At 39.6% G+C, this 23,717-nt stretch overlaps 1 pseudogene; it reads left to right on the top strand.

Moving 5' to 3' along the window:
* Positions 1-2,515: 2,515 nt before the first annotated feature.
* Positions 2,516-19,111, top strand: LOC132643764 (transcription factor SRM1-like; annotated as a pseudogene).
* Positions 19,112-23,717: the final 4,606 nt, after the last annotated feature.

Here is a 23,717-nt window from a genome sequence, read left to right as displayed (position 1 = left end):
TTCCTTGATGTATGTGCAACTTAACATCTACAAACAACATTTGTTTTGGTCGGTCATTCTGTTTTATTGTGCCACCTGCCCCTTCCCCTTATTAATATCTCACTATTGTAGTTATGAAAGAAGGAGTCTTGTTTCCATTCCTTCAGTTAACAAAGAATCATATATAGCAGTTCTTCACTTTGATAAAACTCTTCAGAAACTTTCCCTTTTCGGTCAAACCTTTCACTGCAGATCCAACAAAATGAGCTCCGACCAAACATGCAGTAGCTCTTCCTGGACTAAGGACAAAGACAAAGCATTTGAGAACGCCCTGGCTATCTATTCTGGAGATAGCAATCTATTGATAAAGATTGCAGCAACAGTTCCTTAGAAATTGTATACGGTAAAAACCGGGTATACGTTAAACCGGTGAGACCGAAGAAGAAAGGGACGGGAACGTGCACGAAGGCTCCCATTCTGAACCGGGGAAAAGCTTGGACCGGAGTAAAGGAAGGGCGTCATTTGGTCCGGTTCTTCCATGACCGGTTGTTCGAGGCCGTATGTCCGTTTGACCGTGGCCGGTGGTCCGTAAGATCCGTTGCGCGGTTGCCACGCGTCAATGACGTCCTGCTGTGTTCAAATGCCAACCGTACGGTCTACTTAATCCAACTCAGAACTTTTTCTTTATTTTATTATTTCTTATGTTGTATGAAGCCCATGGGGCAGCACTATAAATAAGGGGCATTGGCCTCCTTTGAGAGGGTTGACTTCCTCATATCAAGAACACTTTGTAGTAGCAATATATATACAAAATCTCTCTCTCAACTATCTGATTTCGGTTATATTTGTTGTGTTTATTTCTTACATTTCTTTAATCAAGTAACACTCATGCATCAGTAAACATACGAGTATATAGCAAATCACCGGTTATCATTGCTCTCTTCATATCATATCTATATTTATATCTTTCTTTTATCAAGTAGATTGAGACTTAACCACATATCTTATACCCACTCACAAATTTAATTGATTATCCAAATTCGGGGAAAACAGTTTGGCGCCCACCGTGGGGCTAGGATAATAGTGGTCTTTTATCTTGATCTCTACCTTACCCATCTAAATCAAAAACACCTTTTGTTCGTATCTGAGAAAACGGACTAAATGGCCGACAGTGGGCAATCTGGTCACGTCAATAACAACGAAATTGTGGCTGAAAACGAAGGAAACGGTCTACGGGGACCACCAAACCCCGCTGATCCTAACCCCGTTAATTCGAGGGAGGGCCTCAACCGTCAAAACACTGTGGACCAGGAGAATGCCACCTTACCGACCACTGATCCGCTAAATACCCACAATTCTGTTACCTTGTCCCAGGAACAGGACCGGAAGGAACCGGGTACACCCAATGATAATATTGACTTACGTTTAATTTTTGAAATGTTGCAAGAGCAGAGAGCGGCAATTGCCGAACAAGGAATCGCAATAGCCCGGTTGCAAAATGGAGGGGATACAACGACCCCGGAAAAAACGAGCGGTGTTGCTGAACCCAGAAGGGAGGAGGCACGCGTTATTGAGAGAAATGGATCCAGAGCTGGGTCCTCCACCGAGGTTCTAAAAATGCTCGAAACTTTGGCGAAGCGGGTAGACTCAACCGAGAAGACGGTCTAAACATACAACTCTCGGGTGGATCAAATCCCGGGGGCTCCACCTTTACTGAAAGGGCCGGATTCGAAGAGGTACATCCAAAGGCCTTTTCCTCCGAGTGCGGCCCCGAAATTAATCCCGAAGAGGTTTAAAATGTCAGATATCCAGAAATATGATGGCACAACGGACCTGCACTAGCACGTGACCTCATACACATGTGCCATAAAGGGCAATAATATGGAGGAGGACAAAATTGAATCGGTACTGGTGAAGAAGTTTGGGGAAACTCTGTCAAAAGGAGCATTGACATGGTATGACCATCTACCCGAGCATTCGATTACCTCCTTCGAAATGCTCGCCGATGCCTTCATCAAGGTCCACGCCGATGCCAAAAAGGTGCAGGCCCGTAAGATCGATATTTTTCGTATAACCGAAAGAGACGATGAGTTACTGCATGAGTTCGTCAACCGGTTCCAAAGGGAACGGATGGAACTCCCCCCGGTTCCAGAATAATGGGCTGCGCAAGCTTTCACAAAGGGGCTCAATGTTCAAAGTTCAACAGCTTCGTTCAAATTGAAAGAAAGCTTGCTGGAATACGAGGCTGTGACATGGGCCGATGTCCATAACCGGTACGAGTCAAAGATTCGGGTGGAGGATGATCAATTCGAGCTCCCCCCGGGGCCAATAAATGCGAATAAAAGTTTGGAGAGACCAAGGAAGGGTTACGAAACAAAGGCCGAATCATCGAAGGAAAGGTATCGGCCATACGCCTATTCGGAGAGGCAAAGTTTTAGGTTGGAAAAGTCAAGGGTGAGCCCAAGCCGTTTCTCAGGTCGGGGTAGTAAACGGGTCGAGCGCCTATCAAACAGCCGGGGTCTCTCATTCAGGAGCGATGCCGGAAGCTCTGCCGGTAACAAGGATTTTCCAAAGATATCGGAGTACAACTTCAACGTTAGTATTTCGGGCCTCGTCTCGGCCATCGGTCGCGTACCGGATGTAAGATGGCCGAGACCTCTAAGGTAAAATCCGGGCCAACGGGACCCGAGCATGGTGTGTGAATACCATGGAACCCATGGTCACAAAACCGAGGATTGTCGCCAGTTGAGAGAAGAGGTAGCCCGGTTACTGAAGAACGGTCATCTCCGAGATCTGCTGAGTGAACGAGCCAAAAGTCACTACAAGGAAAGGGAGGCTCATCGAAGGGCCGAGCCGGTAGAACCCCAGCATACAATCAACATGATAGTTGGGGGTATCGATGCCCCTCGGTGGCCGATGATGAAACGGGCCAATGTTTCTGTTGTTCGTGAAAAGCGCACCCGAGATCATTTACCCGAGGGTTCTATCTCCTTCAGCAACGAGGACGCAGAGGGCATCATTCAACCGCACAATGATGCATTGGTAATTTCTGTACTTATCTTTAAAACTAAGGTTAAACGTATTTTGATTGACCCAGGTAGCTCGGCCAACATCATCCGGTGGAGAGTGGTCGAACAGCTAGGGCTGCTTGATCAGATCGTACCGGTAGCCCGAATACTCAGCGGGTTCAACATGGCGAGTGAAACCACAAAGGGGGAGATCTCATTACCTGTGAACGTCGATGGCACCATTCAGCAAACGGTGTTCTATGTGATCGAAGGGGACATGAAGTATAACGCACTACTGGGAAGACCCTGGATACATAGCATGAGGGTCGTACCCTCAACACTGCATTAGCTGCTGAAGTTCCCCACCCCGGAAGGGATAAAAACCATCCGAGGTGAACAGCCTGCTGCAAGGGAGATGTTCGTAGTAGAGGAAGCAGCGCCTCGACCCAAAGAATTGGTTCAGAAGGAAGAAGATGTAACCGGAGGAGAGGACACCAAATAGCAATCAAAGCACACCGGGTCGGATCCAAGACATGAAGAGGATGATTTCGAGGTACCCAGATCGTTCGTCATGTCGGATGACTCGGATACAACCAAGTCAACTGTAGAGGAGCTGGACAGATCATCCTGTTCGAGTACCTAACGGACAGAAAGGTATACCTGGGCACGGGGCTTACCCCGGAGCTCAGGAACAAGTAAATTGAATTTCTTCGAGCTAACGCATATTGCTTCGCATGGTGCCATATAGATATGACAGGTATATCACCGGAAGTAGCAACTCACAAGCTCAGCTTGGACCGGAAATTTTTTCCGGTGAAGCAAAAAAGAAGGCCCATGGCGGAAGCAAAACACGCCTTCGTAAAAGACGAGGTAACGAAGCTTTTAAAAATAGGTTCTATCCGGGAGGTAAAGTACCCGGATTGGCTTGCTAACGTGGTAGTGGTGCCCAAGAAAGGTAATAAATTTCGAAGATTACAAGGATTTAAACAAAGCATGCCCGAAGGATTCCTTTCTGTTGCCTCACATCGATAGAATGATCGATGCGACGGCCGGGCATGAGATGTTAAGTTTTCGAAGAACAAATAGGAAAACAATAGAAGTTTATATTGACGATATGGTTGTTAAGTCCCTGGAAACAGAGGACTATTTGAAGCATTTGCAGGAAACCTTTGATGTGCTCCGCAAGTATAACATGAAGCTTAACCCGGAAAAATGCGCCTTCGGTATCCGGTCTGGTAAATTTTTGGGTTTCATGGTGTCAACCGGGGTATTGAAATCAACTCGGACAAAATCAAGGCCATCGAGAATATCGAAGTAGTGAATAGCATAAAAGGGGTACAGCGGCTCACCGGAAGGATAGCGGCGTTGAGTCGCTTCATATCGAGGTCTTCGGACAAGAGTCACCATTTCTTCTCCTTACTAAGGAAGAAGAACGACTTCGTTTGGACACCGGAGTGCCAAGAAGCTTTGCGAGAATTGAAGAGGTACTTGTCTAGCCCCCCGCTGCTGCACACACCGAAGGCGGACGATCCGCTCTTTCTCTACCTTACTGTCTCCGAAGTAGCGGTAAGTGGCGTTTTGGTCCGAGAAGAATCAGGTACACAATTCCCTATCTATTACGTGAGTAGAACTTTGGGGGATGCGGAGAACCGTTATCCCCATTTGGAAAAATTGGCATTGGCATTGGTAAGCGCTTCCAGAAAGCTCAAGCCCTACTTTCAATGCCACCCAATATATGTAGTAACTACTTACTCTCTGAAAAACATCATGCATAAACCGGAATTATCGGGTAAACTAACTAAATGGGCTGTAAAAATTAGCAGGTATGATATCGAGTACAAACCTCGAACGACCATCAAATCCCAGATCTTGGCCGACTTCGTGGCCGATTTTACCCCGGCTATGGTCCCCGAGGTCGAGAAAGAGCTTTTGCTGACCTCGGGAAAGGCACCGGGAATTTGGTCCCTACATACGGACGGGGCCTCGAATCTCTAAGGTTCCGGGCTGGGGATCGTCCTTAGAACCCCGGCCGGGGATGCCATTCGACAGTCCATTAGAACTGCTAAATTGACTAACAATGAAGCCGAGTATGAGGCTATGATTGCAGGTTTGGAATTGGACCCAAAATATGGGGGCCGAAATAATCGAGGCAAAGTGCGATTCGCTGTTGGTCGTAAACCAGGTGAACGACGTCTTCGAGGTCAAGGACGAACGGATGCAGAGATACCTTGAAAAAACCCAAGTGATACTACATCGATTTAAAGAATGGACCATGCAGTACATACTGAGGGAGCAGAACGGCGAGGCCGATGCATTAGAAAATTTGGGATCCTCGGTCGAAGGGGAGGAAATCAACCCCGGGGCAACGGTGCACTTGTTAAGCACGACAATAGAAAGCGGACACGCCGAAATAAACACAATGGGTTTAACTTGGGATTGGCGCAATCCCAACAAATACATTGACTACTTGCGTGATGGGAAGCTCCCGAATGACCCAAAAGAATCACGGTCACTAAGGACCAAAGCGGCGCGTTTCTGCCTGGTAGACGGCCAATTGTATCGGCGGTCTTTCTTCGGACCCCTGGCCAAGTGTTTGGGTCCCGGAGAGACGGAGTATGTAATGAGAGAGGTGCACGAAGGAACCTGCGGCAATCACTCCGGTGCTGATGCTTTGGTCCGAAAGATTATAAGGGCCGGTTATTATTGGAACCGGATGGAGGAAGACTTGAAGAATTTTGTCCGTAAATGCGACGGGTGTCAGAGGCATGCTCCGATGATTCATCAGCCCGGGGAGTTGTTGCATTCGGTGGTGTCACCCTGGCCTTTCATGAAATGGGGGATGGACATCGTCGGTCCGCTACCGTGGGCACTAGGTAAGGCCTGTTTTATTTTGTTCATGACTGATTATTTCTCGAAATGGGTTGAAGCGCAGGCCTTTGAAAAAATCAGAGAAAAGGAGGTCATCGACTTCAAGAACACTTTGTAGTAGCAATATATATACAAAATCTCTCTCTCAAATATCTGATTTCGGTCATATTTGTTGTGTTTATTTCTTACATTTCTTCAATCAAGTAACACTCATACATCAGTAAACATACGAGTATATAGCAAATCACCAATTATCATTGTTCTCTTCATATCATATCTATATTTATATCTTTCTTTTATCAAGTAGATTGAGACTTAACCACATATCTTATACCCACTCACAAATTTAATTGATTATCCAAATTCGGGGAAAACAGAAATCTCTTCGAGAAATTACGCTGCATTATAATGGCCTTATTGATGATGTCAACGACATTGAATCGGGAAAGTCCCCCTACCCAAATATGGGAAAATGCAAAGTTGTTCTAGCCGTAGAAGTAGATCATCGGGAGCAGTGGTAGAACGGCGAAAAGGGATTCCTTGGACTGCAGAAGAATACAGGTGAGGCTTTTCCTACATATTTTTAATTATCATGTTAGTTTTCTTTGAAACATCTGACTAAATTGACGATTATTTAATCTCTACAATAATGTGTTTCTATGTTTACAGTAAGGATTCAAAAGTTGCCTCTTTAAGAAGTTCTTTGCAACAAAATTTTCTTTTTTCCGGTTATTTTTTAGGTTGACAACAATCCTAAAAGACTGACAGAAGCAGTATTATTCTTTAATCTGTAACTAAAATAATTTCTGATTATATAGTATGTGTAAATGTATAGTAGAATCTAAGTTGATCTGGTGTGAAATTTTTGAATAAGAACCTGCTACTCAAAAAATTTGGTGTCGGAAAATATGGAAGAAAGCCCCTCTGCTTTAGTTAGTAATTTCTTTAATTTTATTTTAGTTTTTTTTTTCCTCAAGAAAAATTAAAGGTGGTGCTTTGTTTCTGTGTAAGTTTCTCTTTTTCATAGAAGAGTGGAGTACAACTTGATATCAGTGTTGCAACGTAAGTCATTGGGTCATCGGTATAATTATTTTTCTCCCAAACCAATGAGTGACGTATTATAGACATCAGATTTAAAAAGGCTTCAATCTAACTCGTGCTTGAAACACTTGTGAATTTGTTGCTGACAAACAGTGATGTGAACAATATAGGTATATCGCCACCAAGCTTAGTTCAATTATAACTAAAAACCTCTAGTTTCTTCTTAAGCACCTTATGAATTTTGAATAACATGTGAAGACCGAAAAGGCAGTTAGATGATGGCAATAAATAATTAGGTCAATTATACTAGAGCCTATTCATGTATTGAATTGTTTTTCCAGTATACGATATTTATATCTCCTTTCCTTTTCTTGGTGGGGGAGAATGGGCTTGAATCACCCAAAAACAAACAAATAAACAAAAGAAAGAAAGAGGAAAAAGTCATTAGACTCTACTTTGATTCAACAATGCATTCTACTTTCAGCGGAGCTCTGGTTTTGTTTAGAAAATAATGTTCAATTTAAGTGTGTGATTTTTCATATCTTTTTCCTCACATAACCATGACGTAGGCATTGGGTTCACTAAATAGTATATGAGGGACCTGGTTGTCTACCAGTTCCCTTAAACTCCTTGCTCAAGAGAATAAAAACAATGAACTACCACGTAGAATTTCAACTCCACTACACCGAGCAACTTCAGCTTACAACCTCTTGCAATCTAAAAATTACAACTTCAGTATAATCCCTCTTGCAATCTACAAAGTGGTGGTTAGACCGACCTTATTGTACGGGGCGGAGTGTTGGTCAGTCAAGAAATTTCACTTTTAGAAGATGAAAGTCGCGGAAATGTGAATGCTGCGGTGGATGTGTGGGCACACTAGGAGGGATAGAATTAGGAATGAAGATATCCGAGACAAGGTGGGAGTGGCATCGGTGGAAGACAAGATGCGGGAAGCGAGGCTGAGATGGTTTGGGCATGTGAAGAGGAGAGACACAGATGCCCCAGTGCGGAGGTGTGAGAGGTTGGCTATGGACGGTTTCAGGAGAGGCAGAGGGAGGCCGAAGAAGTATTGGGGAGAGGTGATTAGATATGATATGGCACAGTTTCAGCTCACCGAGGATATGACCTTAGATAGGAGGTTGTGGAGGACTCAGATTAGGATATGAGGCTAGGTGCCTAATCCTTTCACCATAGTAGTTGTAGTTTTGCTCATTTGTTTATTGCCATTTGATTTCTGCATTTGATTGCTGCTTATATTTGTTGGGCCGTTGTACTTTGGTTATCTTAGTTATCTATAGTAGTTAATTCTCCTTTCTTCCCGGACTGTTCTACCATGACTTTCTCGCTTTTGTTATTCCTTGCTTTCATATTGTTTTCGATATGATTGGTCCTATCTAACCTTTTGTCTTGTTTTTCCTCTCTTGTTCTCCTCTCTTGAGCCGAGGGTATTTCGGAAACAGCCGCCCTACCTTTCAAGGTGGGGGTTAGGTCTTCGTACACTCTACCCTCCCCAGACCCCATATGGTGGGATTATACTGGGCTTGTTGTTGTTGTAATCCCTCAAGAATCTTTTGAGAAGATACACTTCCTACAAGCATCCTTTGAGAATCCTTTGAGAATTCCTACAAGGTTTGACTACCTCTAGCCAAACAAACTAATACTCCTTGACTCACTCTAGCCAAGGGTACCACTCAATTGAATGAATTGGTAAACTGCCTACAAATAACTACTAAGAATTCAGAGTACCTACAATAGCTTCTTTAGAGAAGAGTAGGTTTACAAGTTAAGAACAAAAGACTTAACACTCCTAGAACTTAAACTCATCTTCAGTTGTAGGGAACAGGTCCTTGGATTAGTTGAAGATGTGTTCTTGAACACACCTTGATAGGTGGAGACTTGCACTTAATATCTGAACAATTTCTGGATTTTTCAATAATAGACTTTTACTTGGGATATGTTGCGTATATATGACGAAGGTCACAGTGAGAGTGACAAGTCATAAGCCTTGGACCATTGGTCAAACTGCAGTGATGTACTGCTGTGCTGTGCCAACAACTTTACAGCTGTAATGTTGACCTTTATACGGACAAAGATCTGATACCAGATCTCTCACTTGATCTCTCATGATATTACCTAGACAACTATAATCCATCATGCTCCCCTGTTAGTGTATCTGGTTCTTCATATGTCAAATCATCAAAACAATAAAAATCACATCATAACCTATCAATTTCCCCCTTTTTGATGATGACAAACTTAGAGCTGATATTCCCCTGAGAACTAAATCCCCACTTATTCCTCTTGCGGAACGAAACATATCAAATGTTAGCAATTTTTTCAATCCTTCCCCCTTAATCACGGCATCATTATTTCATCATTACAAGTTGTGCTCTCTTGTACACACATCACAAAACATATATCAGCATTGCTAACTCTGTTTATCACCATCACCACATTTTCCCCCCTTTTGTCATCATCGGAAAGTAAGTAAAAAGAAGTTCAGCATTGCTAACTCATAGCCACTGGGGCAACACAACATGAGATGTAAGAGAACTAGTCAAGCAAATAATCAAGCATAGAACATAATAGATGCCCAAACGATTTATGTATTAGCAAAACATAGTAGGCAAGTCAGAAAATACATGAAAATAAAAATTGTCATACGTGCCAATTATCAAGCGAAAACAGATATAAAAGAGGAGAATACCGGGGGAGAAATATTGACATGGGGAGACTAGGGATTCTAGAGATCTTAGGAGTGTTGAGTTAGAGTAGTCAGAAGTTTATCCACGCATTTACTGTTGACACGCTGGTCTCGGAACATCTAGCCCTTGAGCTCATTTACTTTCTGCGTCAATTCTCATTTTCTGCTTTGAGCTTCTCAATCTCAATTCTTGCAGCCTCTAAGCACTTTGAGAACCAGCTTCTTTCTCTTTCTCAGATAGTTGAGCCTGAAGAAGAACATTCTCAACCATGGCCCTCTACAATTCATCAGTGGTTCTCTCTTGTGCCACAAGCAGAGTTGAGATTGTGGAGGTACTTCCAACACCACCTTTCTTAGGTAAACATTCACATTCTTCTAGGTGGCCATGGAGTACATGTGCTTTTTGGATCCCTTGGTAGTTTTTTCAGTCTTGATCTTGAAATGCGTAAATATTTTGGTCAGAAAGAACCTATAGGGAAGCCTATGTTTTCCTTCTGGTGCATTCACCACCTTGATTATGTGCTCAATCATGATTGCAGGAAGGTTGATGGATTGGAAGTCAGCCAATGCCTTTATAAACACCAGGTCTACGATGGAGGCAATGGTACGACCCTCAACCTTTGGAAGTAGTGCTTTGTTCACCAACTCGAACATGAGTTGGTACTCTACTTTCAGCTCCTTCTTCATAAGTCTTTCCCTTGCACCGGCATTTTCTACCACATTTTGGGAAATCATGACTTTGAAGTTTCTTGAAGAAGCTCCAACGATGGTCCTTATTCCTTCAGTAGGAACTTTCAGAATTTTTCCCAGTACATTTCAGTCAATTCAAATTCAGTTTCACTGAACGAAGCAAAGAGAGTGCTATGGCCATCTGAGTAGTGGAGATTTTTAAAGAACTCAGCCACCCGTGCCTCGTAGGCACTTAGAATTGGTGGGACAATCAGATGACCCCATTTCTGAAACTCAATGATTTCAAGCAGTCCTCTCATTCCAAATTTGTCAGCGATCTCTGCATCTCACACCCACCCAGCAACATATTTTGTTTCTTCATATATTCCCTTCTTTCCTTCACTTTTAGCTACAGTTTTGCCCACCCTCTGCTTCTTTGAGGAGCCTGATTCCTTATTGCTTCTGCTTTTTCTCTTCTTTGAAGGTTTATATTCTTTTGTAGACTTGTCACCCCCAACTCATTTGACTTTTTTCTCACTGCTCTTCTTCTTTTCTTCCTTCTTCTTCTTAGAGTTTTTCCTCTCAAGTGGGGCATCTTCCCTTTCTACCTCTATTTATTCATTATCGTCATTTACAGCTGTAGTTTCCACATCGACCGGCTCTACTTTATTAATCAAATGACTTTTTACCAGAGAACCTCTGGCCTTTTTGGTACCTTTTGCTTATTTTCTTTAAGAGCTGATTCTAGAGCCAACTTTTCTGCCTTCTTTCTCAGTCTGGTTCTAGGCGTTGTTCGAGCAAAAGAGATCTTTATTGTGGATGCAGATTCACTCCTAGATCTTTTTCTCAGCTGAAAAACAAGTGGTACCTCATCTTCATCAGATTCATTTGCATGAATATTATGACAGTGATCTCTTTCGAGGGAAATTTCAACCAAAGGTACAGCATCAGAGGATACAGGTTCAGAACTTAGTACTAAGTCTAAGTTTATCCTGGAGGAACCTGGTGTCTTGTCCCACACAGGAATTGTCCTGAATTCAGATTCAGACCCTTCTTGTGTTGAAGGAACAGGTCCCTCCTTCACTTTTTTGGATGGCCTTACACCCCTCAATTCACTCATGGTATTTGTAAAATCTTCCATAAGTGTGGAATCTCTATCCAACTCACTAGATCGACTCTGACCCATCCCAGAAATGATCCAATCCATTTTTATGGGCGATTCCTCTACCTCTTTATAACACCCAGAGGAATGAGAGTTACCTTTTTTCATATTACTAGCTTTCTCAGTTTCCTTATTGATTTCTGCAGATTGCTCCTCCTTGTCACTCGCAGCCTCTTCCTCATGCATGTCTTGGGAGACCAGGTTTTCGTTATCTTGACTCGACTTCTCTGTTTTTTCAATGGATTGACCAGTAACTTCTTCAATGGATTGACTAGTAACTTCTACTCCATTGTCTTATCCTTCCATCTCATCAATATTCTGGAAGTATTTTGAAACAAAATCGGTATGTTCGCTACTAACAGAGTCAGGTTTTTCAACATGGTCTGACATTCTTGATTGAGGTACTGATATTTTAGGGAAGCAGCTTGTGACAGCAGACAGAGAAAGCGATGAGTGGATTTTGATCTGGGAGAGTTTGGGGGTTTTGGGGAAGACATAGGTTGTTGGATTCGGGTGAAATTTTAGCTTTGGATTGTGAAGAAATAGGGCTGGTCTCAACAAGGGCTTGAGTGGTGACTTCTACGTTAGACATTATAAGGTTTGATTTTAGAAAGGATGAAGAAGATTCTGTGAGAAAGAGAAAGAGAGGTTTGTGTGTTGAAGAAGAGAAGTAGGGAAGTGAGTTGAAATTTTGATTTCAAGTGAGGAAGAGAAAGTGGAATTTATGGGTATTTGAATGGGTAAATTGACAATTGGGTCAGGTTGCGAGTTGTTTGATCGGAACGATTTACGAGAGGTGAAACGCCTTTGAGGAAGATTTTTTTTTAAAGAGAGCAGTGTTGGTGACTTGGCACTTAAATGACAATTTCAATTTCATACAGGTGCTGAAGAGACTACTAACCTAAGTTGTAGAGACTAGGTCTCTTAACTGTTCTTGTTTAAAAAACATTCGGGCAAACACTCTAAAATATGCAATATCACTTATGCTTGCGTTGTTCTAAAATATCCATGCATGTATACCTGTAACAGTACATATGTGAGTTAGGTGTAACTGAAAAACTCTTTTTATCATAATGTACCTCTCTTCTTGTCATTGCCATTGTAGGAGGGAAAAAGCTTCTTCTCGTCATGCTATCTGCTTAGTGTCAGCAACCTGGTCATTCATGTTGTATAGAATGATTTGCCTTGTTGAATAAGTTCATGCACTTAGGAATCGTACTCAGAAACATCACACTTTCTTGAGAGGTAGGAAGGAAAAAGTCTCTTCATGTTTGTTTCAACACGACATATTTGATTGCATATCTTCACTCTGTGCCTACTGCACCTTTGCTGCATCTTCTTCAGTAGTAGCCATTTTCAATATCATGGGAAAGTGTCTTTCAAGCACACACACTTTCATTAGAATCTCTTGAGTGAGAGGACTTTCTTCATTTTCCAAAGGATACTTTGAGCGTCAAAACTTCATAGATTACCTTTTGACTGTCCTTTTCTCACTCAAGCCTTCTGCCTAGATTACTGACTCCGCTCGGGAACCCACACAGAATTGGGTCCCTTAGAGTGGTGAATAAGGTGAATTAGGCTTCCTCTTCTCCTTTCTAGTGAGGACCTGGTTCCTCCTCTCTTATCTTCTGTTTAGCAGTGTCTTCATTTCTCGTTTCAATGGGTGTGGTTGAAGCCCATGTCTCTTGTAGAGATTTTTTCAGCTTGATGTTCACTTTACACAGGTACTTCTGAGGTTCCTTATACCTTTTCTGTCACACCCCTACCAGGAGTATGACGGGCTCCGACCCGTAGGCCGGGAACCACCTGACTTATCCGTTACTTTGAATATTATAACCCATAACTCAAGAACACCTGCACGCAGAAAAGGCCAAAAATAGGAATATCTGCTCATTCAGCGCATATGTACATATGCGGACCGACAAGGTCGCCACAGCATAACATATATCATAAAGCCGGCAAGGCTGATAGTAAAGTACCATGAGCTCACAATAAGGCTGACAAGGCCACTAATATATATATATTATACAACATTATGAACCGGTAGAGCTATAAAACATCTAACTGTACACACACGTCGACGAGCCTCTACATGGAATACAAATGATCATAAGGACAATACCAAGTAGACTGCAGCTCCGAAGAAAGTGGAGTGCTCCTGAGAATCCGCTGATAGAAGACCTATGGGTCTGATCCATCTCCCTGCCTACCTGCGGGCATGAGCGCAACGTCCACAAGAAGGGACGTCAGTACGAATAATGTACTGAGTATGTAAGGCATGAATAACAACATAATATAGATATGAAAGGTAACATGGAATAAGAGAGATAACCTGTACATCTGAATGCCTCATAAGGCGGATGTCATGCATGCTTAGCCTTTTAAAAGAACATTTCTATAAATATACATAGTACCATGCCCGGCCATTAAGGCTCGGTGTCATATATATAGTATGGTGCCCGGCCATTAAGGCTCGGTGTTATCATCATTAGCCCGCATCTGGGCCTCCCGCGTCCAGGGCAATATCATAACATGCCCATTGCAGTGGTGTGCACATCTACGTGCCATGCCCGACCGACTATAGCGCGGCGCGGAGTGAGAAAATACATATATATATATAAAGCATGCATATGAGCCCAATCAAAAGCCACAACTATATCGTAAGGTCGGTAGCCTCCGATTATATTATGGATCAATTATCTTCGTTTATCCCACCTTGAAGGAACAAGGGTCATGAGGTGAGATTACCAACAATGAAGGAAATTAAGAAATTGCAAAGTAAGCTCAATCACCTCATAATAATATAAAGCTCATGTATATGGAAGTCTCTATGAATAAAAATCATCTCATAATAACATGAAATCCGTATGCCTTGGAGCTTGGATAAATAAATCCCTCATAATCATCATAATGGTTATCATAAAAAAAATTATTCATCTTTACCATCATAAAAACTTTAAGAGTCATGAATCTCTAGCATTCTTGGAAATGAAAATTTTTATGGAATTCATGCATGGTTTGGTAGGAAAAGAATCATGCCTTTAGAAGTTCAATAACATCATAAGGATCACGAAATTCGTGGACTTCTAGCATTTGTGGAACCAATGATATTATGGGTATGACACAAAGGTTTATAATGAAAGGATCATGCCTTTAGAAAGAAAGGGGCTAGCCTTAACATACCTGGAAGATAATTTCTCGACTTCCAACTTACTTCCTGTCTTGCATTCACTTAAGATTATTCGTAGCCTCGTAATCTACATATACAACCATTCATACTATTGTTAGGATCATCATCATACGCTCGTCTTAAGCCCTTAATTAAAATCCCTTTTAGATTCTGTCGAAATTCGGGCAGCATCTCCCCTGTTTATATGCCTAGCCCGAAATCATAATATCAACAACCCATTAACAACAACATGCTCATTCTACAAGATAAATATATGTATTTTCATCCAAAATCCTCTTCAAACCTCAATCCATAAGCCAACAACACCAACACAACAAACTATAACTTTTATTCTTGCAATTATTCCTTAATCAATGTTGATAAAGAAAAAGATTCAAGGATTCATACCTTATATTTACTAAAGTGGCAAGATCTTCAATATCCACTTGTTTCCAAGCTCACTCCAACACAAAACGAAATTATAATTGCGACTACACGTTGTCCGGACCTCGATTGATATTCCGTAGCTTAAATTTCACTCAAAATCCTCACTTCTAGGTGGTATAAGAGCCCCTTTTGTTGGCTGAAATTTCTGGAAGGTTTTGGAAAATTTTTGATGAAAAATGGGGTTTTAACCCCTTTTATAGTGGCTGAGGCGGCAGCACTGTAGCAATACTGTAGCAGCCATGTTTCTGCTTTGTCAGCTCAATTTGTAACATCTATAATTCTCTACTCCGATGTCCTATCGATGAGAGGTTTGTTGCATTAGAAACTAGACTCGACGAACTTCATTTTAGGATTTTGAAACACCTTAAAACTCTTAATATACATGGAGATATACCCCTCCAAAGTTGAATCAAAATCCTATTTCGAATTCTCAACAAACTTATTTTCCTTGATTTGCTTGGTCCCAGAGTCTTCCATAGCTTATTATATGAACTCAAACCCTCGTAACCATGAGATAAATGCTCCACGTCTAGACTTAAACAACTAACGCCTAATAAATTTCATCTCAACTACATGACTCACTTCGGCTTGCTCGGACTTGTTCTCGTGCTCATTCTGAGCTTTGCTTGCTATCTCCGTCCCTCCAAAAGGTGTATTCATCAGCTCTTTGATATGGCTATTTAGGAGAGATTTTCTTTAGTAACTTTCTCAACTTGTTCTTGTAGATCTATGATGCAACGACCATATCATCCCTCTCTTGTTCGGTACTGTCAAGTTTCTCATCTAACTCCTCCTTTTATTTAATGAGTCCGCGAAGCTCATTTATCAATTATTTTACCAAGGAGATTAGCCTTTGTGAGAGTGACTTTCCAGTTTTGCTTGATCATCAAGAAGATCTCCCTCCTTTTCTTTGGTCTCATTATCAGCGCAAGATTTTTTTAAGAGACTAAGATTCGAATCACTCGTTGAGGATTCATTGTTGACTGCAGACTTGGATGTATCACTTGAGTAAGCTTCGTCTTCAGATTCCCTCATCGAATCTCTCCATGCAGTTAGGGCCTGCCTCATTAACTTTTCAGCTTCCTCCTTTCTTCTAAGCCTTTTATCGAATACCAGATTTCTTGTAGCTGTCCTTTTAGAGTTGTCCTTAAGATTTTCACTGTGACTTCTTTTCTCCATGGATTCAGCACTTCTTCGAACGACTCTCTGGAATTTGTGGATGAGATATGCGATTTCTAATTCGTCATCATCACTTGACTCACTTCTGCCCTCAGCATTTAGATTTTTTCTCTTCTCTTCTTTGTTTAGTAGAGCAGCCATGTGAACGATCCTTTCTAGGCGTTAACCTTTTAGAAAAAACCCGCTCTGATACCAATTAATGTAGGCTGTGGGTTCACCAAACAGTATATGAGGGACCTGGTTGTCTACCAGTTCCCTTATGCAGTGCAGAGAGTAAATAACACAAGATTTATACTGTGAAAAACTCCTTGCTCAAGGGATTAAAAATCACAACCTAGCACGTAGGATTTCAACTCCACTACATCGAGCAATTTCATATTACAACCTCTTGCAATCTAGGAATTAAACCCTTAATCCCTCACCCTTACAAGAACCCTATTGTAAGCTACACGCTATGACTAACTCTAGCCACGGACTCTAATACACATAGACTAGCTTTAGCCTAGTGTACCACACAAACGTTTGTGAAGATACACTTCCTACAAGCAGTCTTTGAGAATTCGACAAGGTTTGACTACCTCTAGCCAAACAAACTAATACTACTTGACTCACTCTAACCAAGGGTACCACTCAATAGAATGAATTGATAAACTGCCTACAAATAACTACCGAGAATTCAGAGTACCTACAACAGCTTCTTTAGAGAAGAGTAGGTTTACAAGTTAAGAACAAAGGACTTAACACTCCTAGGACTTAACACATCTTCAGTTGTAGGGAACAGGTCCTTGGATTAGTTGAAGCTTTGTTCTTGAACACACCTTGATAGGTGGAGACTTGCACTTAAGATCTGAACAATTTTTTGATTTTGCAAGAATAGACTTTCACTTGGGATATGTTGCGTATATATGATGAGGGTCACAGTGAGAGTGACAAGTCATAAGCCATGGACCATTGTTCAAAATGCAGTGTTGTACTGCTGTGTTGTGCCAGCAGCTTTACAGCTGTAATGTTGACCTTTGTACGGACAAAGATCTGATCCCTTACCAGGTCTCCCACTTGATCTCTCATGATATCAACTAGACAACTATAATCCCTCTTGCTCCCCTGTTAGTGTATCCGGTTCTTTATACATATTTGTCAAATCATCAAAACAATAAAAATCACATCATAACCTATCAAACTATATTCGGGGTTAATTATTCTTCTATTCCTTTTTGCTCAATATAAGAGAAATATGGATCTGTGGTTGAATGGAAATGGGACTATTGTACCATTTCAAAAGAAAAAAAAAATAGAGAGGGACTATTGCAACAAGGAATAATGGTGTGCTGAGTGAGGAGATTCAATTGAAATTTCTTTCTTGATAAGTAGATGATCCTACACATTTCTCAAAGTAACATCCGATGAGTTGTACCTTGTGTATATTCTATTGTTTTGGCTGGTGTGCAGGTCGTTTATTAGTGATAATGTTTGCTAAAATAACACTAAAATTGGTAAGTCATACTTTTGAGATGTATTTGTTGGATGTAGATAGAAATAAAAAATATCTATATAATCATAACGAATTTCAAAGATGCATAAGAAGTGTACTGATTGAGGAAAGTATTAGTTTTGTGCAGATATTGTCTTGCAAACTTCCCAGATTAAATTCCAAGCCTAGTAACTTCTTTTAATCTTCTTTCCTTTATCAGGTTGTTTCTTCAATGGTTGGAGAAATATGGTAAAGGTGATTGGCGGAATATATCAAGGAACTGTGTGTTATCAAAAACACCAAGACAGGTGGCAAGCCATGCCCAAAAGTTCTTCAGTCTATTAAATGACAATAATAAGGCGAAGAGGGAAGAAGAATTAATGATATCACTAGTGTGAATGCTGCTGATACTACTGAACCTTCACAATAGCCAATCACTGACTATGTGACTGAAGCTTTCGACACAGGGATGGTATCTTTACCCGGGCCAGTTACCAACTGTGCTACCGAAGGACCATCAGTTAACCCCGAGAAATTCCTGCTTGGTGCTGCTATTGGTAGTGAGTTGAATAGTACATTTCCCAACATGGATTAGTTCCTGCTAAGTATAAAAGACCTAATCACTGAACTGACAGAGAGCACCTCCGGAGCATGCCACCAGCAACCATCAGTTGCTGGTGGCAGCGGAATGTACACTCATCCGGTCGTTAACATTCGGTTGCTAGATGAGCTAAAGACCAATCAGTTGGTTGGATAGACTCAAGTAGGTCGTATGGCTAACACTACAAGTTTGCCATTAGCACTTGCTCATATGGGAGTCCATGATGGTATAGCTTCTGTAAGTGGTGCTAAGAATAGTTTCAAGAGCACCATGGGAGCTCCCGAGGGAGGTTTTCGTGTCGATTCCTTGCAATTGCCAGCAATTACTGGCACTAGTGGCGGTGGAATTCATCCCAGTTCAAATCCTACCATGCAATTACCATCTATTCCCGGCACTAGTGGCGGTGTAACTTATCATGGTTCAAATCCGAGCAGCGAGGAAGACGACATCTTTTATTTGGAAGACCTATTCACAGATCACATATTTGGTTTTGGAAAATAAGAATCTGTTGATTATAGTGGTAAACCATAACCTCTCTCGGGGTTCACTAGAATGAAAACTGCTTTGTCATGGATGAGCCAATGCAGCAGATGCCTATTACTTCACGAACTCCCATGCCATTAGGTGTTCCTTGCCTGGTTGGTTCATCTGCAGCACGTATTGCTCTGTCGTCGCGTCCTTCTAGATATGACTTCATTTCCATATCCAGTGCTGGCTTCTATTGTATATGGGGTATAGAGTTGCAAACTTTATTAGTAGGTTAAATACATAGAACTATTTAAACTCCATGTTCATAAATTAAAGCATGATTTAGTAGGTTTGAATCTTATTTTCTGCTTGTTTTGTAATTGTTCTTTGTTTGTGCATCTCCCTTCCCTATTTTCTTTTCCTTACCCAAGTTAATTATTGAAGTGAGACTGGATGAAATTGTGGTGAATAACTGCAGCTAATTCAAAAATCTAGGATTAAACGTTCTTGAAAATGACATGATAGATGAATTTTTTTCGATTTTCTTTTTAATTGGTCCAATGAATCTATTTTAGTCTCTGTTTAGTTGGATACAACTCAACCTTTATATTTCAAAATCAAGCACTTAATATTTGCAGGAATTTACAATGTATAGAGGTTTTAGTGTTTGATATTCTAATACAGGGGTAACCATCATATATAGTTGTGTTGGAATTTGATTGTATTAGTTTGAAAATTTACATTCTCTTTTACTAGTTTCTTTTACCTATCCCTAGGAGCTCCCACCTTTTGCTCCCTTGGTGAGAATTTAATTATATTAGTGGTTTAAGTGTTTGATTTTAAAATAAAAATAATAATATTGTAGGGACATCTTAAACTCGGTATCCAATCAAATATTGTCATATTAAATAATAGATGAGGGAGTTATAAAAGTTGCCGACATTTTGAGGTGAATAATCAAATAACTAATAATACTATCTAACAAGATTAAAAAAATAGCAATAGCTATATCTCTAGGATCTTTTATTGTGTGATTGAGACGAGTTTTTTGTTGTTGTAGAACAAATAAATTAGTTTTAAGACTTATCTTTCACATAAGATTAACTTGCTTGACTTCAATAATGTTAGTTGCTTAATTACTGTTGATTATTTTTCCTCTTTGGTCCTCAAATTTGCGTCTTCAAAGCGATGAAGATCTTCGTGGTTTTATGCATTAGTTGCGGAAAGATGCATTTTAACCCCGGCGGTTTTCTAAATTTACATAATCTTTGAATTATGTATAAATAGTGTGATAACTTTAAATTTGAAAGTTGCATTCTATTTATGTTCCTTGACCTGATATATGGGAAACTCGGCCAAGTGAGCTTGCTCACATTGTTAGTCTTAATCTGATCTAAGAAGAGGAATTGCGGTGTGCAATCAATATAAAACTAATCAATTTATGATGGATACCATGATTTAAGCATAATTAGAATTGAGCGGTATTATTATATGGTCGAGTCCAAAATACATTGATCATGGATGGTGCATCCATAACTCTTAATTATTTAACTAGTGATTTAAGTATATTTTTTTAATAATTGCACTTTTGGTCCTCAATTATTGTAAATTCTTGTGTGGTCCTTATAATATTTAAGGAAGCACATATAATTCTTTATAAAGTAAATACGTGATATTTAGACAATTTTTAGAATTATATCTCCTTGAAATATGGATAATAGTAAAAAATTTAACATAACACATCGATAATTGAATGGCTTAGCACTTCCAAGTCGTTAAATGTGTGAAGATTTACAATTAAAGGGATCAAAAATGTCCATATCAATTCATTAAAGAATAAATGTGCTTAACCAAAAATCATAAGGCCCAAACTTAGAATTTATTGATATTTGATGGACTAAAAGTGTTAATTCCTGTTTATTTAAAAATAAAATAATAATATGTCTTTGTAGTTTAAGGAGTTCTTTGTCTGTAATCGAACATTTGTTATGATCAAAGATATATTATTTATCAAAAGTATTGATTAAATCTAGTCAGATAGCTCAAATTTCTTACTGACATTTTCTTTTCCTCATTTCCCATCGGTGAACTTAAAATTTATTCATTAAATAGAATTTTCAAATATGTTAATTCCTGTTGAGTTACGTTTTTTTACATTTTTTGAAGAAAGCTTTTGTTAGGGACGACCTTTGTCTACGTAGAGAAGTTTCTTCAAGAATATATTCTTTGGGATGAGAAATTTTGGAATAATATTTAGTCTGGGGTTTCTCATTTCTTCTCTCCTTACGTTATTGTTCAAGTTCTCTTTATAAAAGTACATTTAATTCATTCTCTTTATCGTAATAAAATAATACAAAATCTTGTAAAGTTGATCACGATGGTTCTAAATCAGCCAGCTAATGGAGGTTTAAATTAATGAAAAAGTAAAAGAAACAACAATGCTCGATGATTTCCACGTTGGCATATAAAGTAAAAGTGTAGTTCTCTAATAATATGTGTTGTGCTTTAAGTTATACGTACTGATATTGCCTATTAAGTTACTTGGGAGAATGGGGTGAGGAGGACATCCAAGTCTTCATCAATTTAAAAAAAAAAAAAAAAAGAGACAAGTCGGTCTCATTTTTTTTTTTATTCACTTAAACACTGATTAAGTAAAATGAGTGCTAACTTATAATATTCAAAACTTAGAGATACAATAGAATCTCTTTCTTTTCGAAAATCAAAAGGCATTCACCTAGCCCCAAATTTTCTTCCATTGTTGGGTTGTGAGCATTTGGGTTATAAATTTGAGATTGAAATTCGAAAATAATTGGTGAATTGTTGCATAATTAAGTAGATATTATTTATTGGTGCTTAAACAGGTTGTTAAAACACTACTTGGTAGGAGATTTAGTAATTAAAACTCCATTGCTAGGTTTGTTGAAGTTGAAAATTCGAATATGAAAATTGGTTATTACTTTGAGTGGGTGTTCTTGAAAATCATTGTAAACACCTGAGAGAAGCTAAATATCAAATTTGAGATTATTCAATGGTGATTTGAGCGATTTTTGAAAATAAATTTTAGAACCAATAAATAAACTTTTACTATCGCAAACAACTACGGAGTTGTTGGACAACTACATAAGTTGTTGGGCAACTATTAAAGTTGTTGTAACAAGTACTATTAAAGTTCTTGAAATAACAACTATTGTTGTTCCCACAACTATGACAGTTGTTCCCACAACTTCAATAGTTGTTCCAATATTTAATAATCATAATTAAGTTAATATTACACTATATTAAAAAGATCTTACTAGTTCAAATTCGATACTACGTATCCCAACAATTATTGCAGTTTTGGACCAACTTAACTAGTTGTTGGGTTTTTGCATTTTCCCTTCCTATGTGAATTTGAATTAATAAAACTCAATCCAATTTGGACCAGCCCACTAATCCACTATATATAGGATCAACTTAGGTCTTATTTTTATAACACAAGAGTGAATTCATAGCAGTCATATAGAGAGAGAAATTGAGAGAGAAGAGGTGATTTTTGCACCGGTGAAAATCAACTACCACAGTCTACTTCAAATTGTGTTTCCTGATTCGTTAACCGTTGGATTGTTCTCAAATTTGAACTGGGGATTCTCAACATCTGGTTCTTCGATTTCAACCGTGGATATTGGATTTTATGGTCTGACTTTTAAGTAAGAACAGTAGCTCATTTTTTGGGGGTGATTTCTCTCATTTCTTCACTAGTTTTGGTGCTATCTTTAATGTATTGTTGCTCCGTGTTTGGCATTGATGTTTTGGCCATTTGGAGAATATTATTGTAACTCTTAATAAGAGTGGAGTTTTGTGGGCCGGAGCTCCTGTGGATGCTTCCTCTTCACTTGAAGGGGTTTTACCACGTAAATTTAGCGTTTCTTGCATTCGATTTATTTTTGCTTTCTTTGCTATTTTGTTGTTGGTATAGTTGCTGTATGGATTTCCATTTGTATTAGTGTTTATTGTCTTCTCTTGGTTCAAATAGTGTGAGAAGCTTTGACTTGAGTATTTCTTCCGCTGTTACCTCATCCTGTAATTTGGTTATTGCTTGTTTCTTCCCAACAAAGTGGTATCAAAGCTTGTGATTATATTTGGTTATGTTGATCCTCTATTTGAATGATGGAGGCAAATATGATCAAGATGGTTTGTTTAAATGACAGTAATTATCATATTTGAAAAAGCAAGATAAAAGATCTTTTATTTGTCAAGAGATTGCATTTACTTGTGTTTGCTTCTAAGAAACTCGAGTCTATTGAAGATGGGCACTGGGAATTTGAGCACCTATAGGTTTGTGGCTATATTAGGCAATGGGTTGAAGATAATGTTCAAAATCATATTGTAAACGAAACACATGCTAAAAGCTTATGTGAACAGTTCGAGATATTTTATGCTTTGATGACTGGCAATACTAAGTTGTTCCCATTGAAACAATTGATGAATATTAGATACGAAGAGGACAGTCCTATTTCTGATCATATAAATGATTTTCAGCTGTCCTTGATCAGCTGTCTGGAATGGGTGTCAAGTTTGATGAAGAGATAACTTTGGCTTCTTAAAACTCTGCTATACTCTTGGGAAACTCTCCGAGTTTCTTTGACTAGTTATGCTTCCAATGATGGTGTAACTATGGAATATGCTAAGAGTGGTGTTTTGAATGAAGAGATGAGAAGAAGATCTCAAGCTTCGCTTTCTTCAACTTTACACTCCGATGTTTTGGTTACTCAAGACAGGGGGAGAAGCTACTTCAGAGGTCAGATTGACAGAGGCAAAAGTAGAAGCAAGTAAAGAACCTCCAGGTACAAGAATATTACATGTGACTATTGTCACTTGCAAGGGCATATCAAGAAACATTGCTACAGGTTTAAGAAAGACCAGAAAAAGAAAAAGAAAGAGAGCGATAATGAAAAATATGTTGTTATTGTTA

Source organism: Lycium barbarum, chromosome 6, assembly GCF_019175385.1.
Source record: "Lycium barbarum isolate Lr01 chromosome 6, ASM1917538v2, whole genome shotgun sequence".
NCBI classification, from domain to species: Eukaryota; Viridiplantae; Streptophyta; class Magnoliopsida; order Solanales; family Solanaceae; genus Lycium; species Lycium barbarum.
Note: the sequence above shows the minus strand (reverse complement) of the source record. Positions and strands in the feature narration are given on the sequence as shown.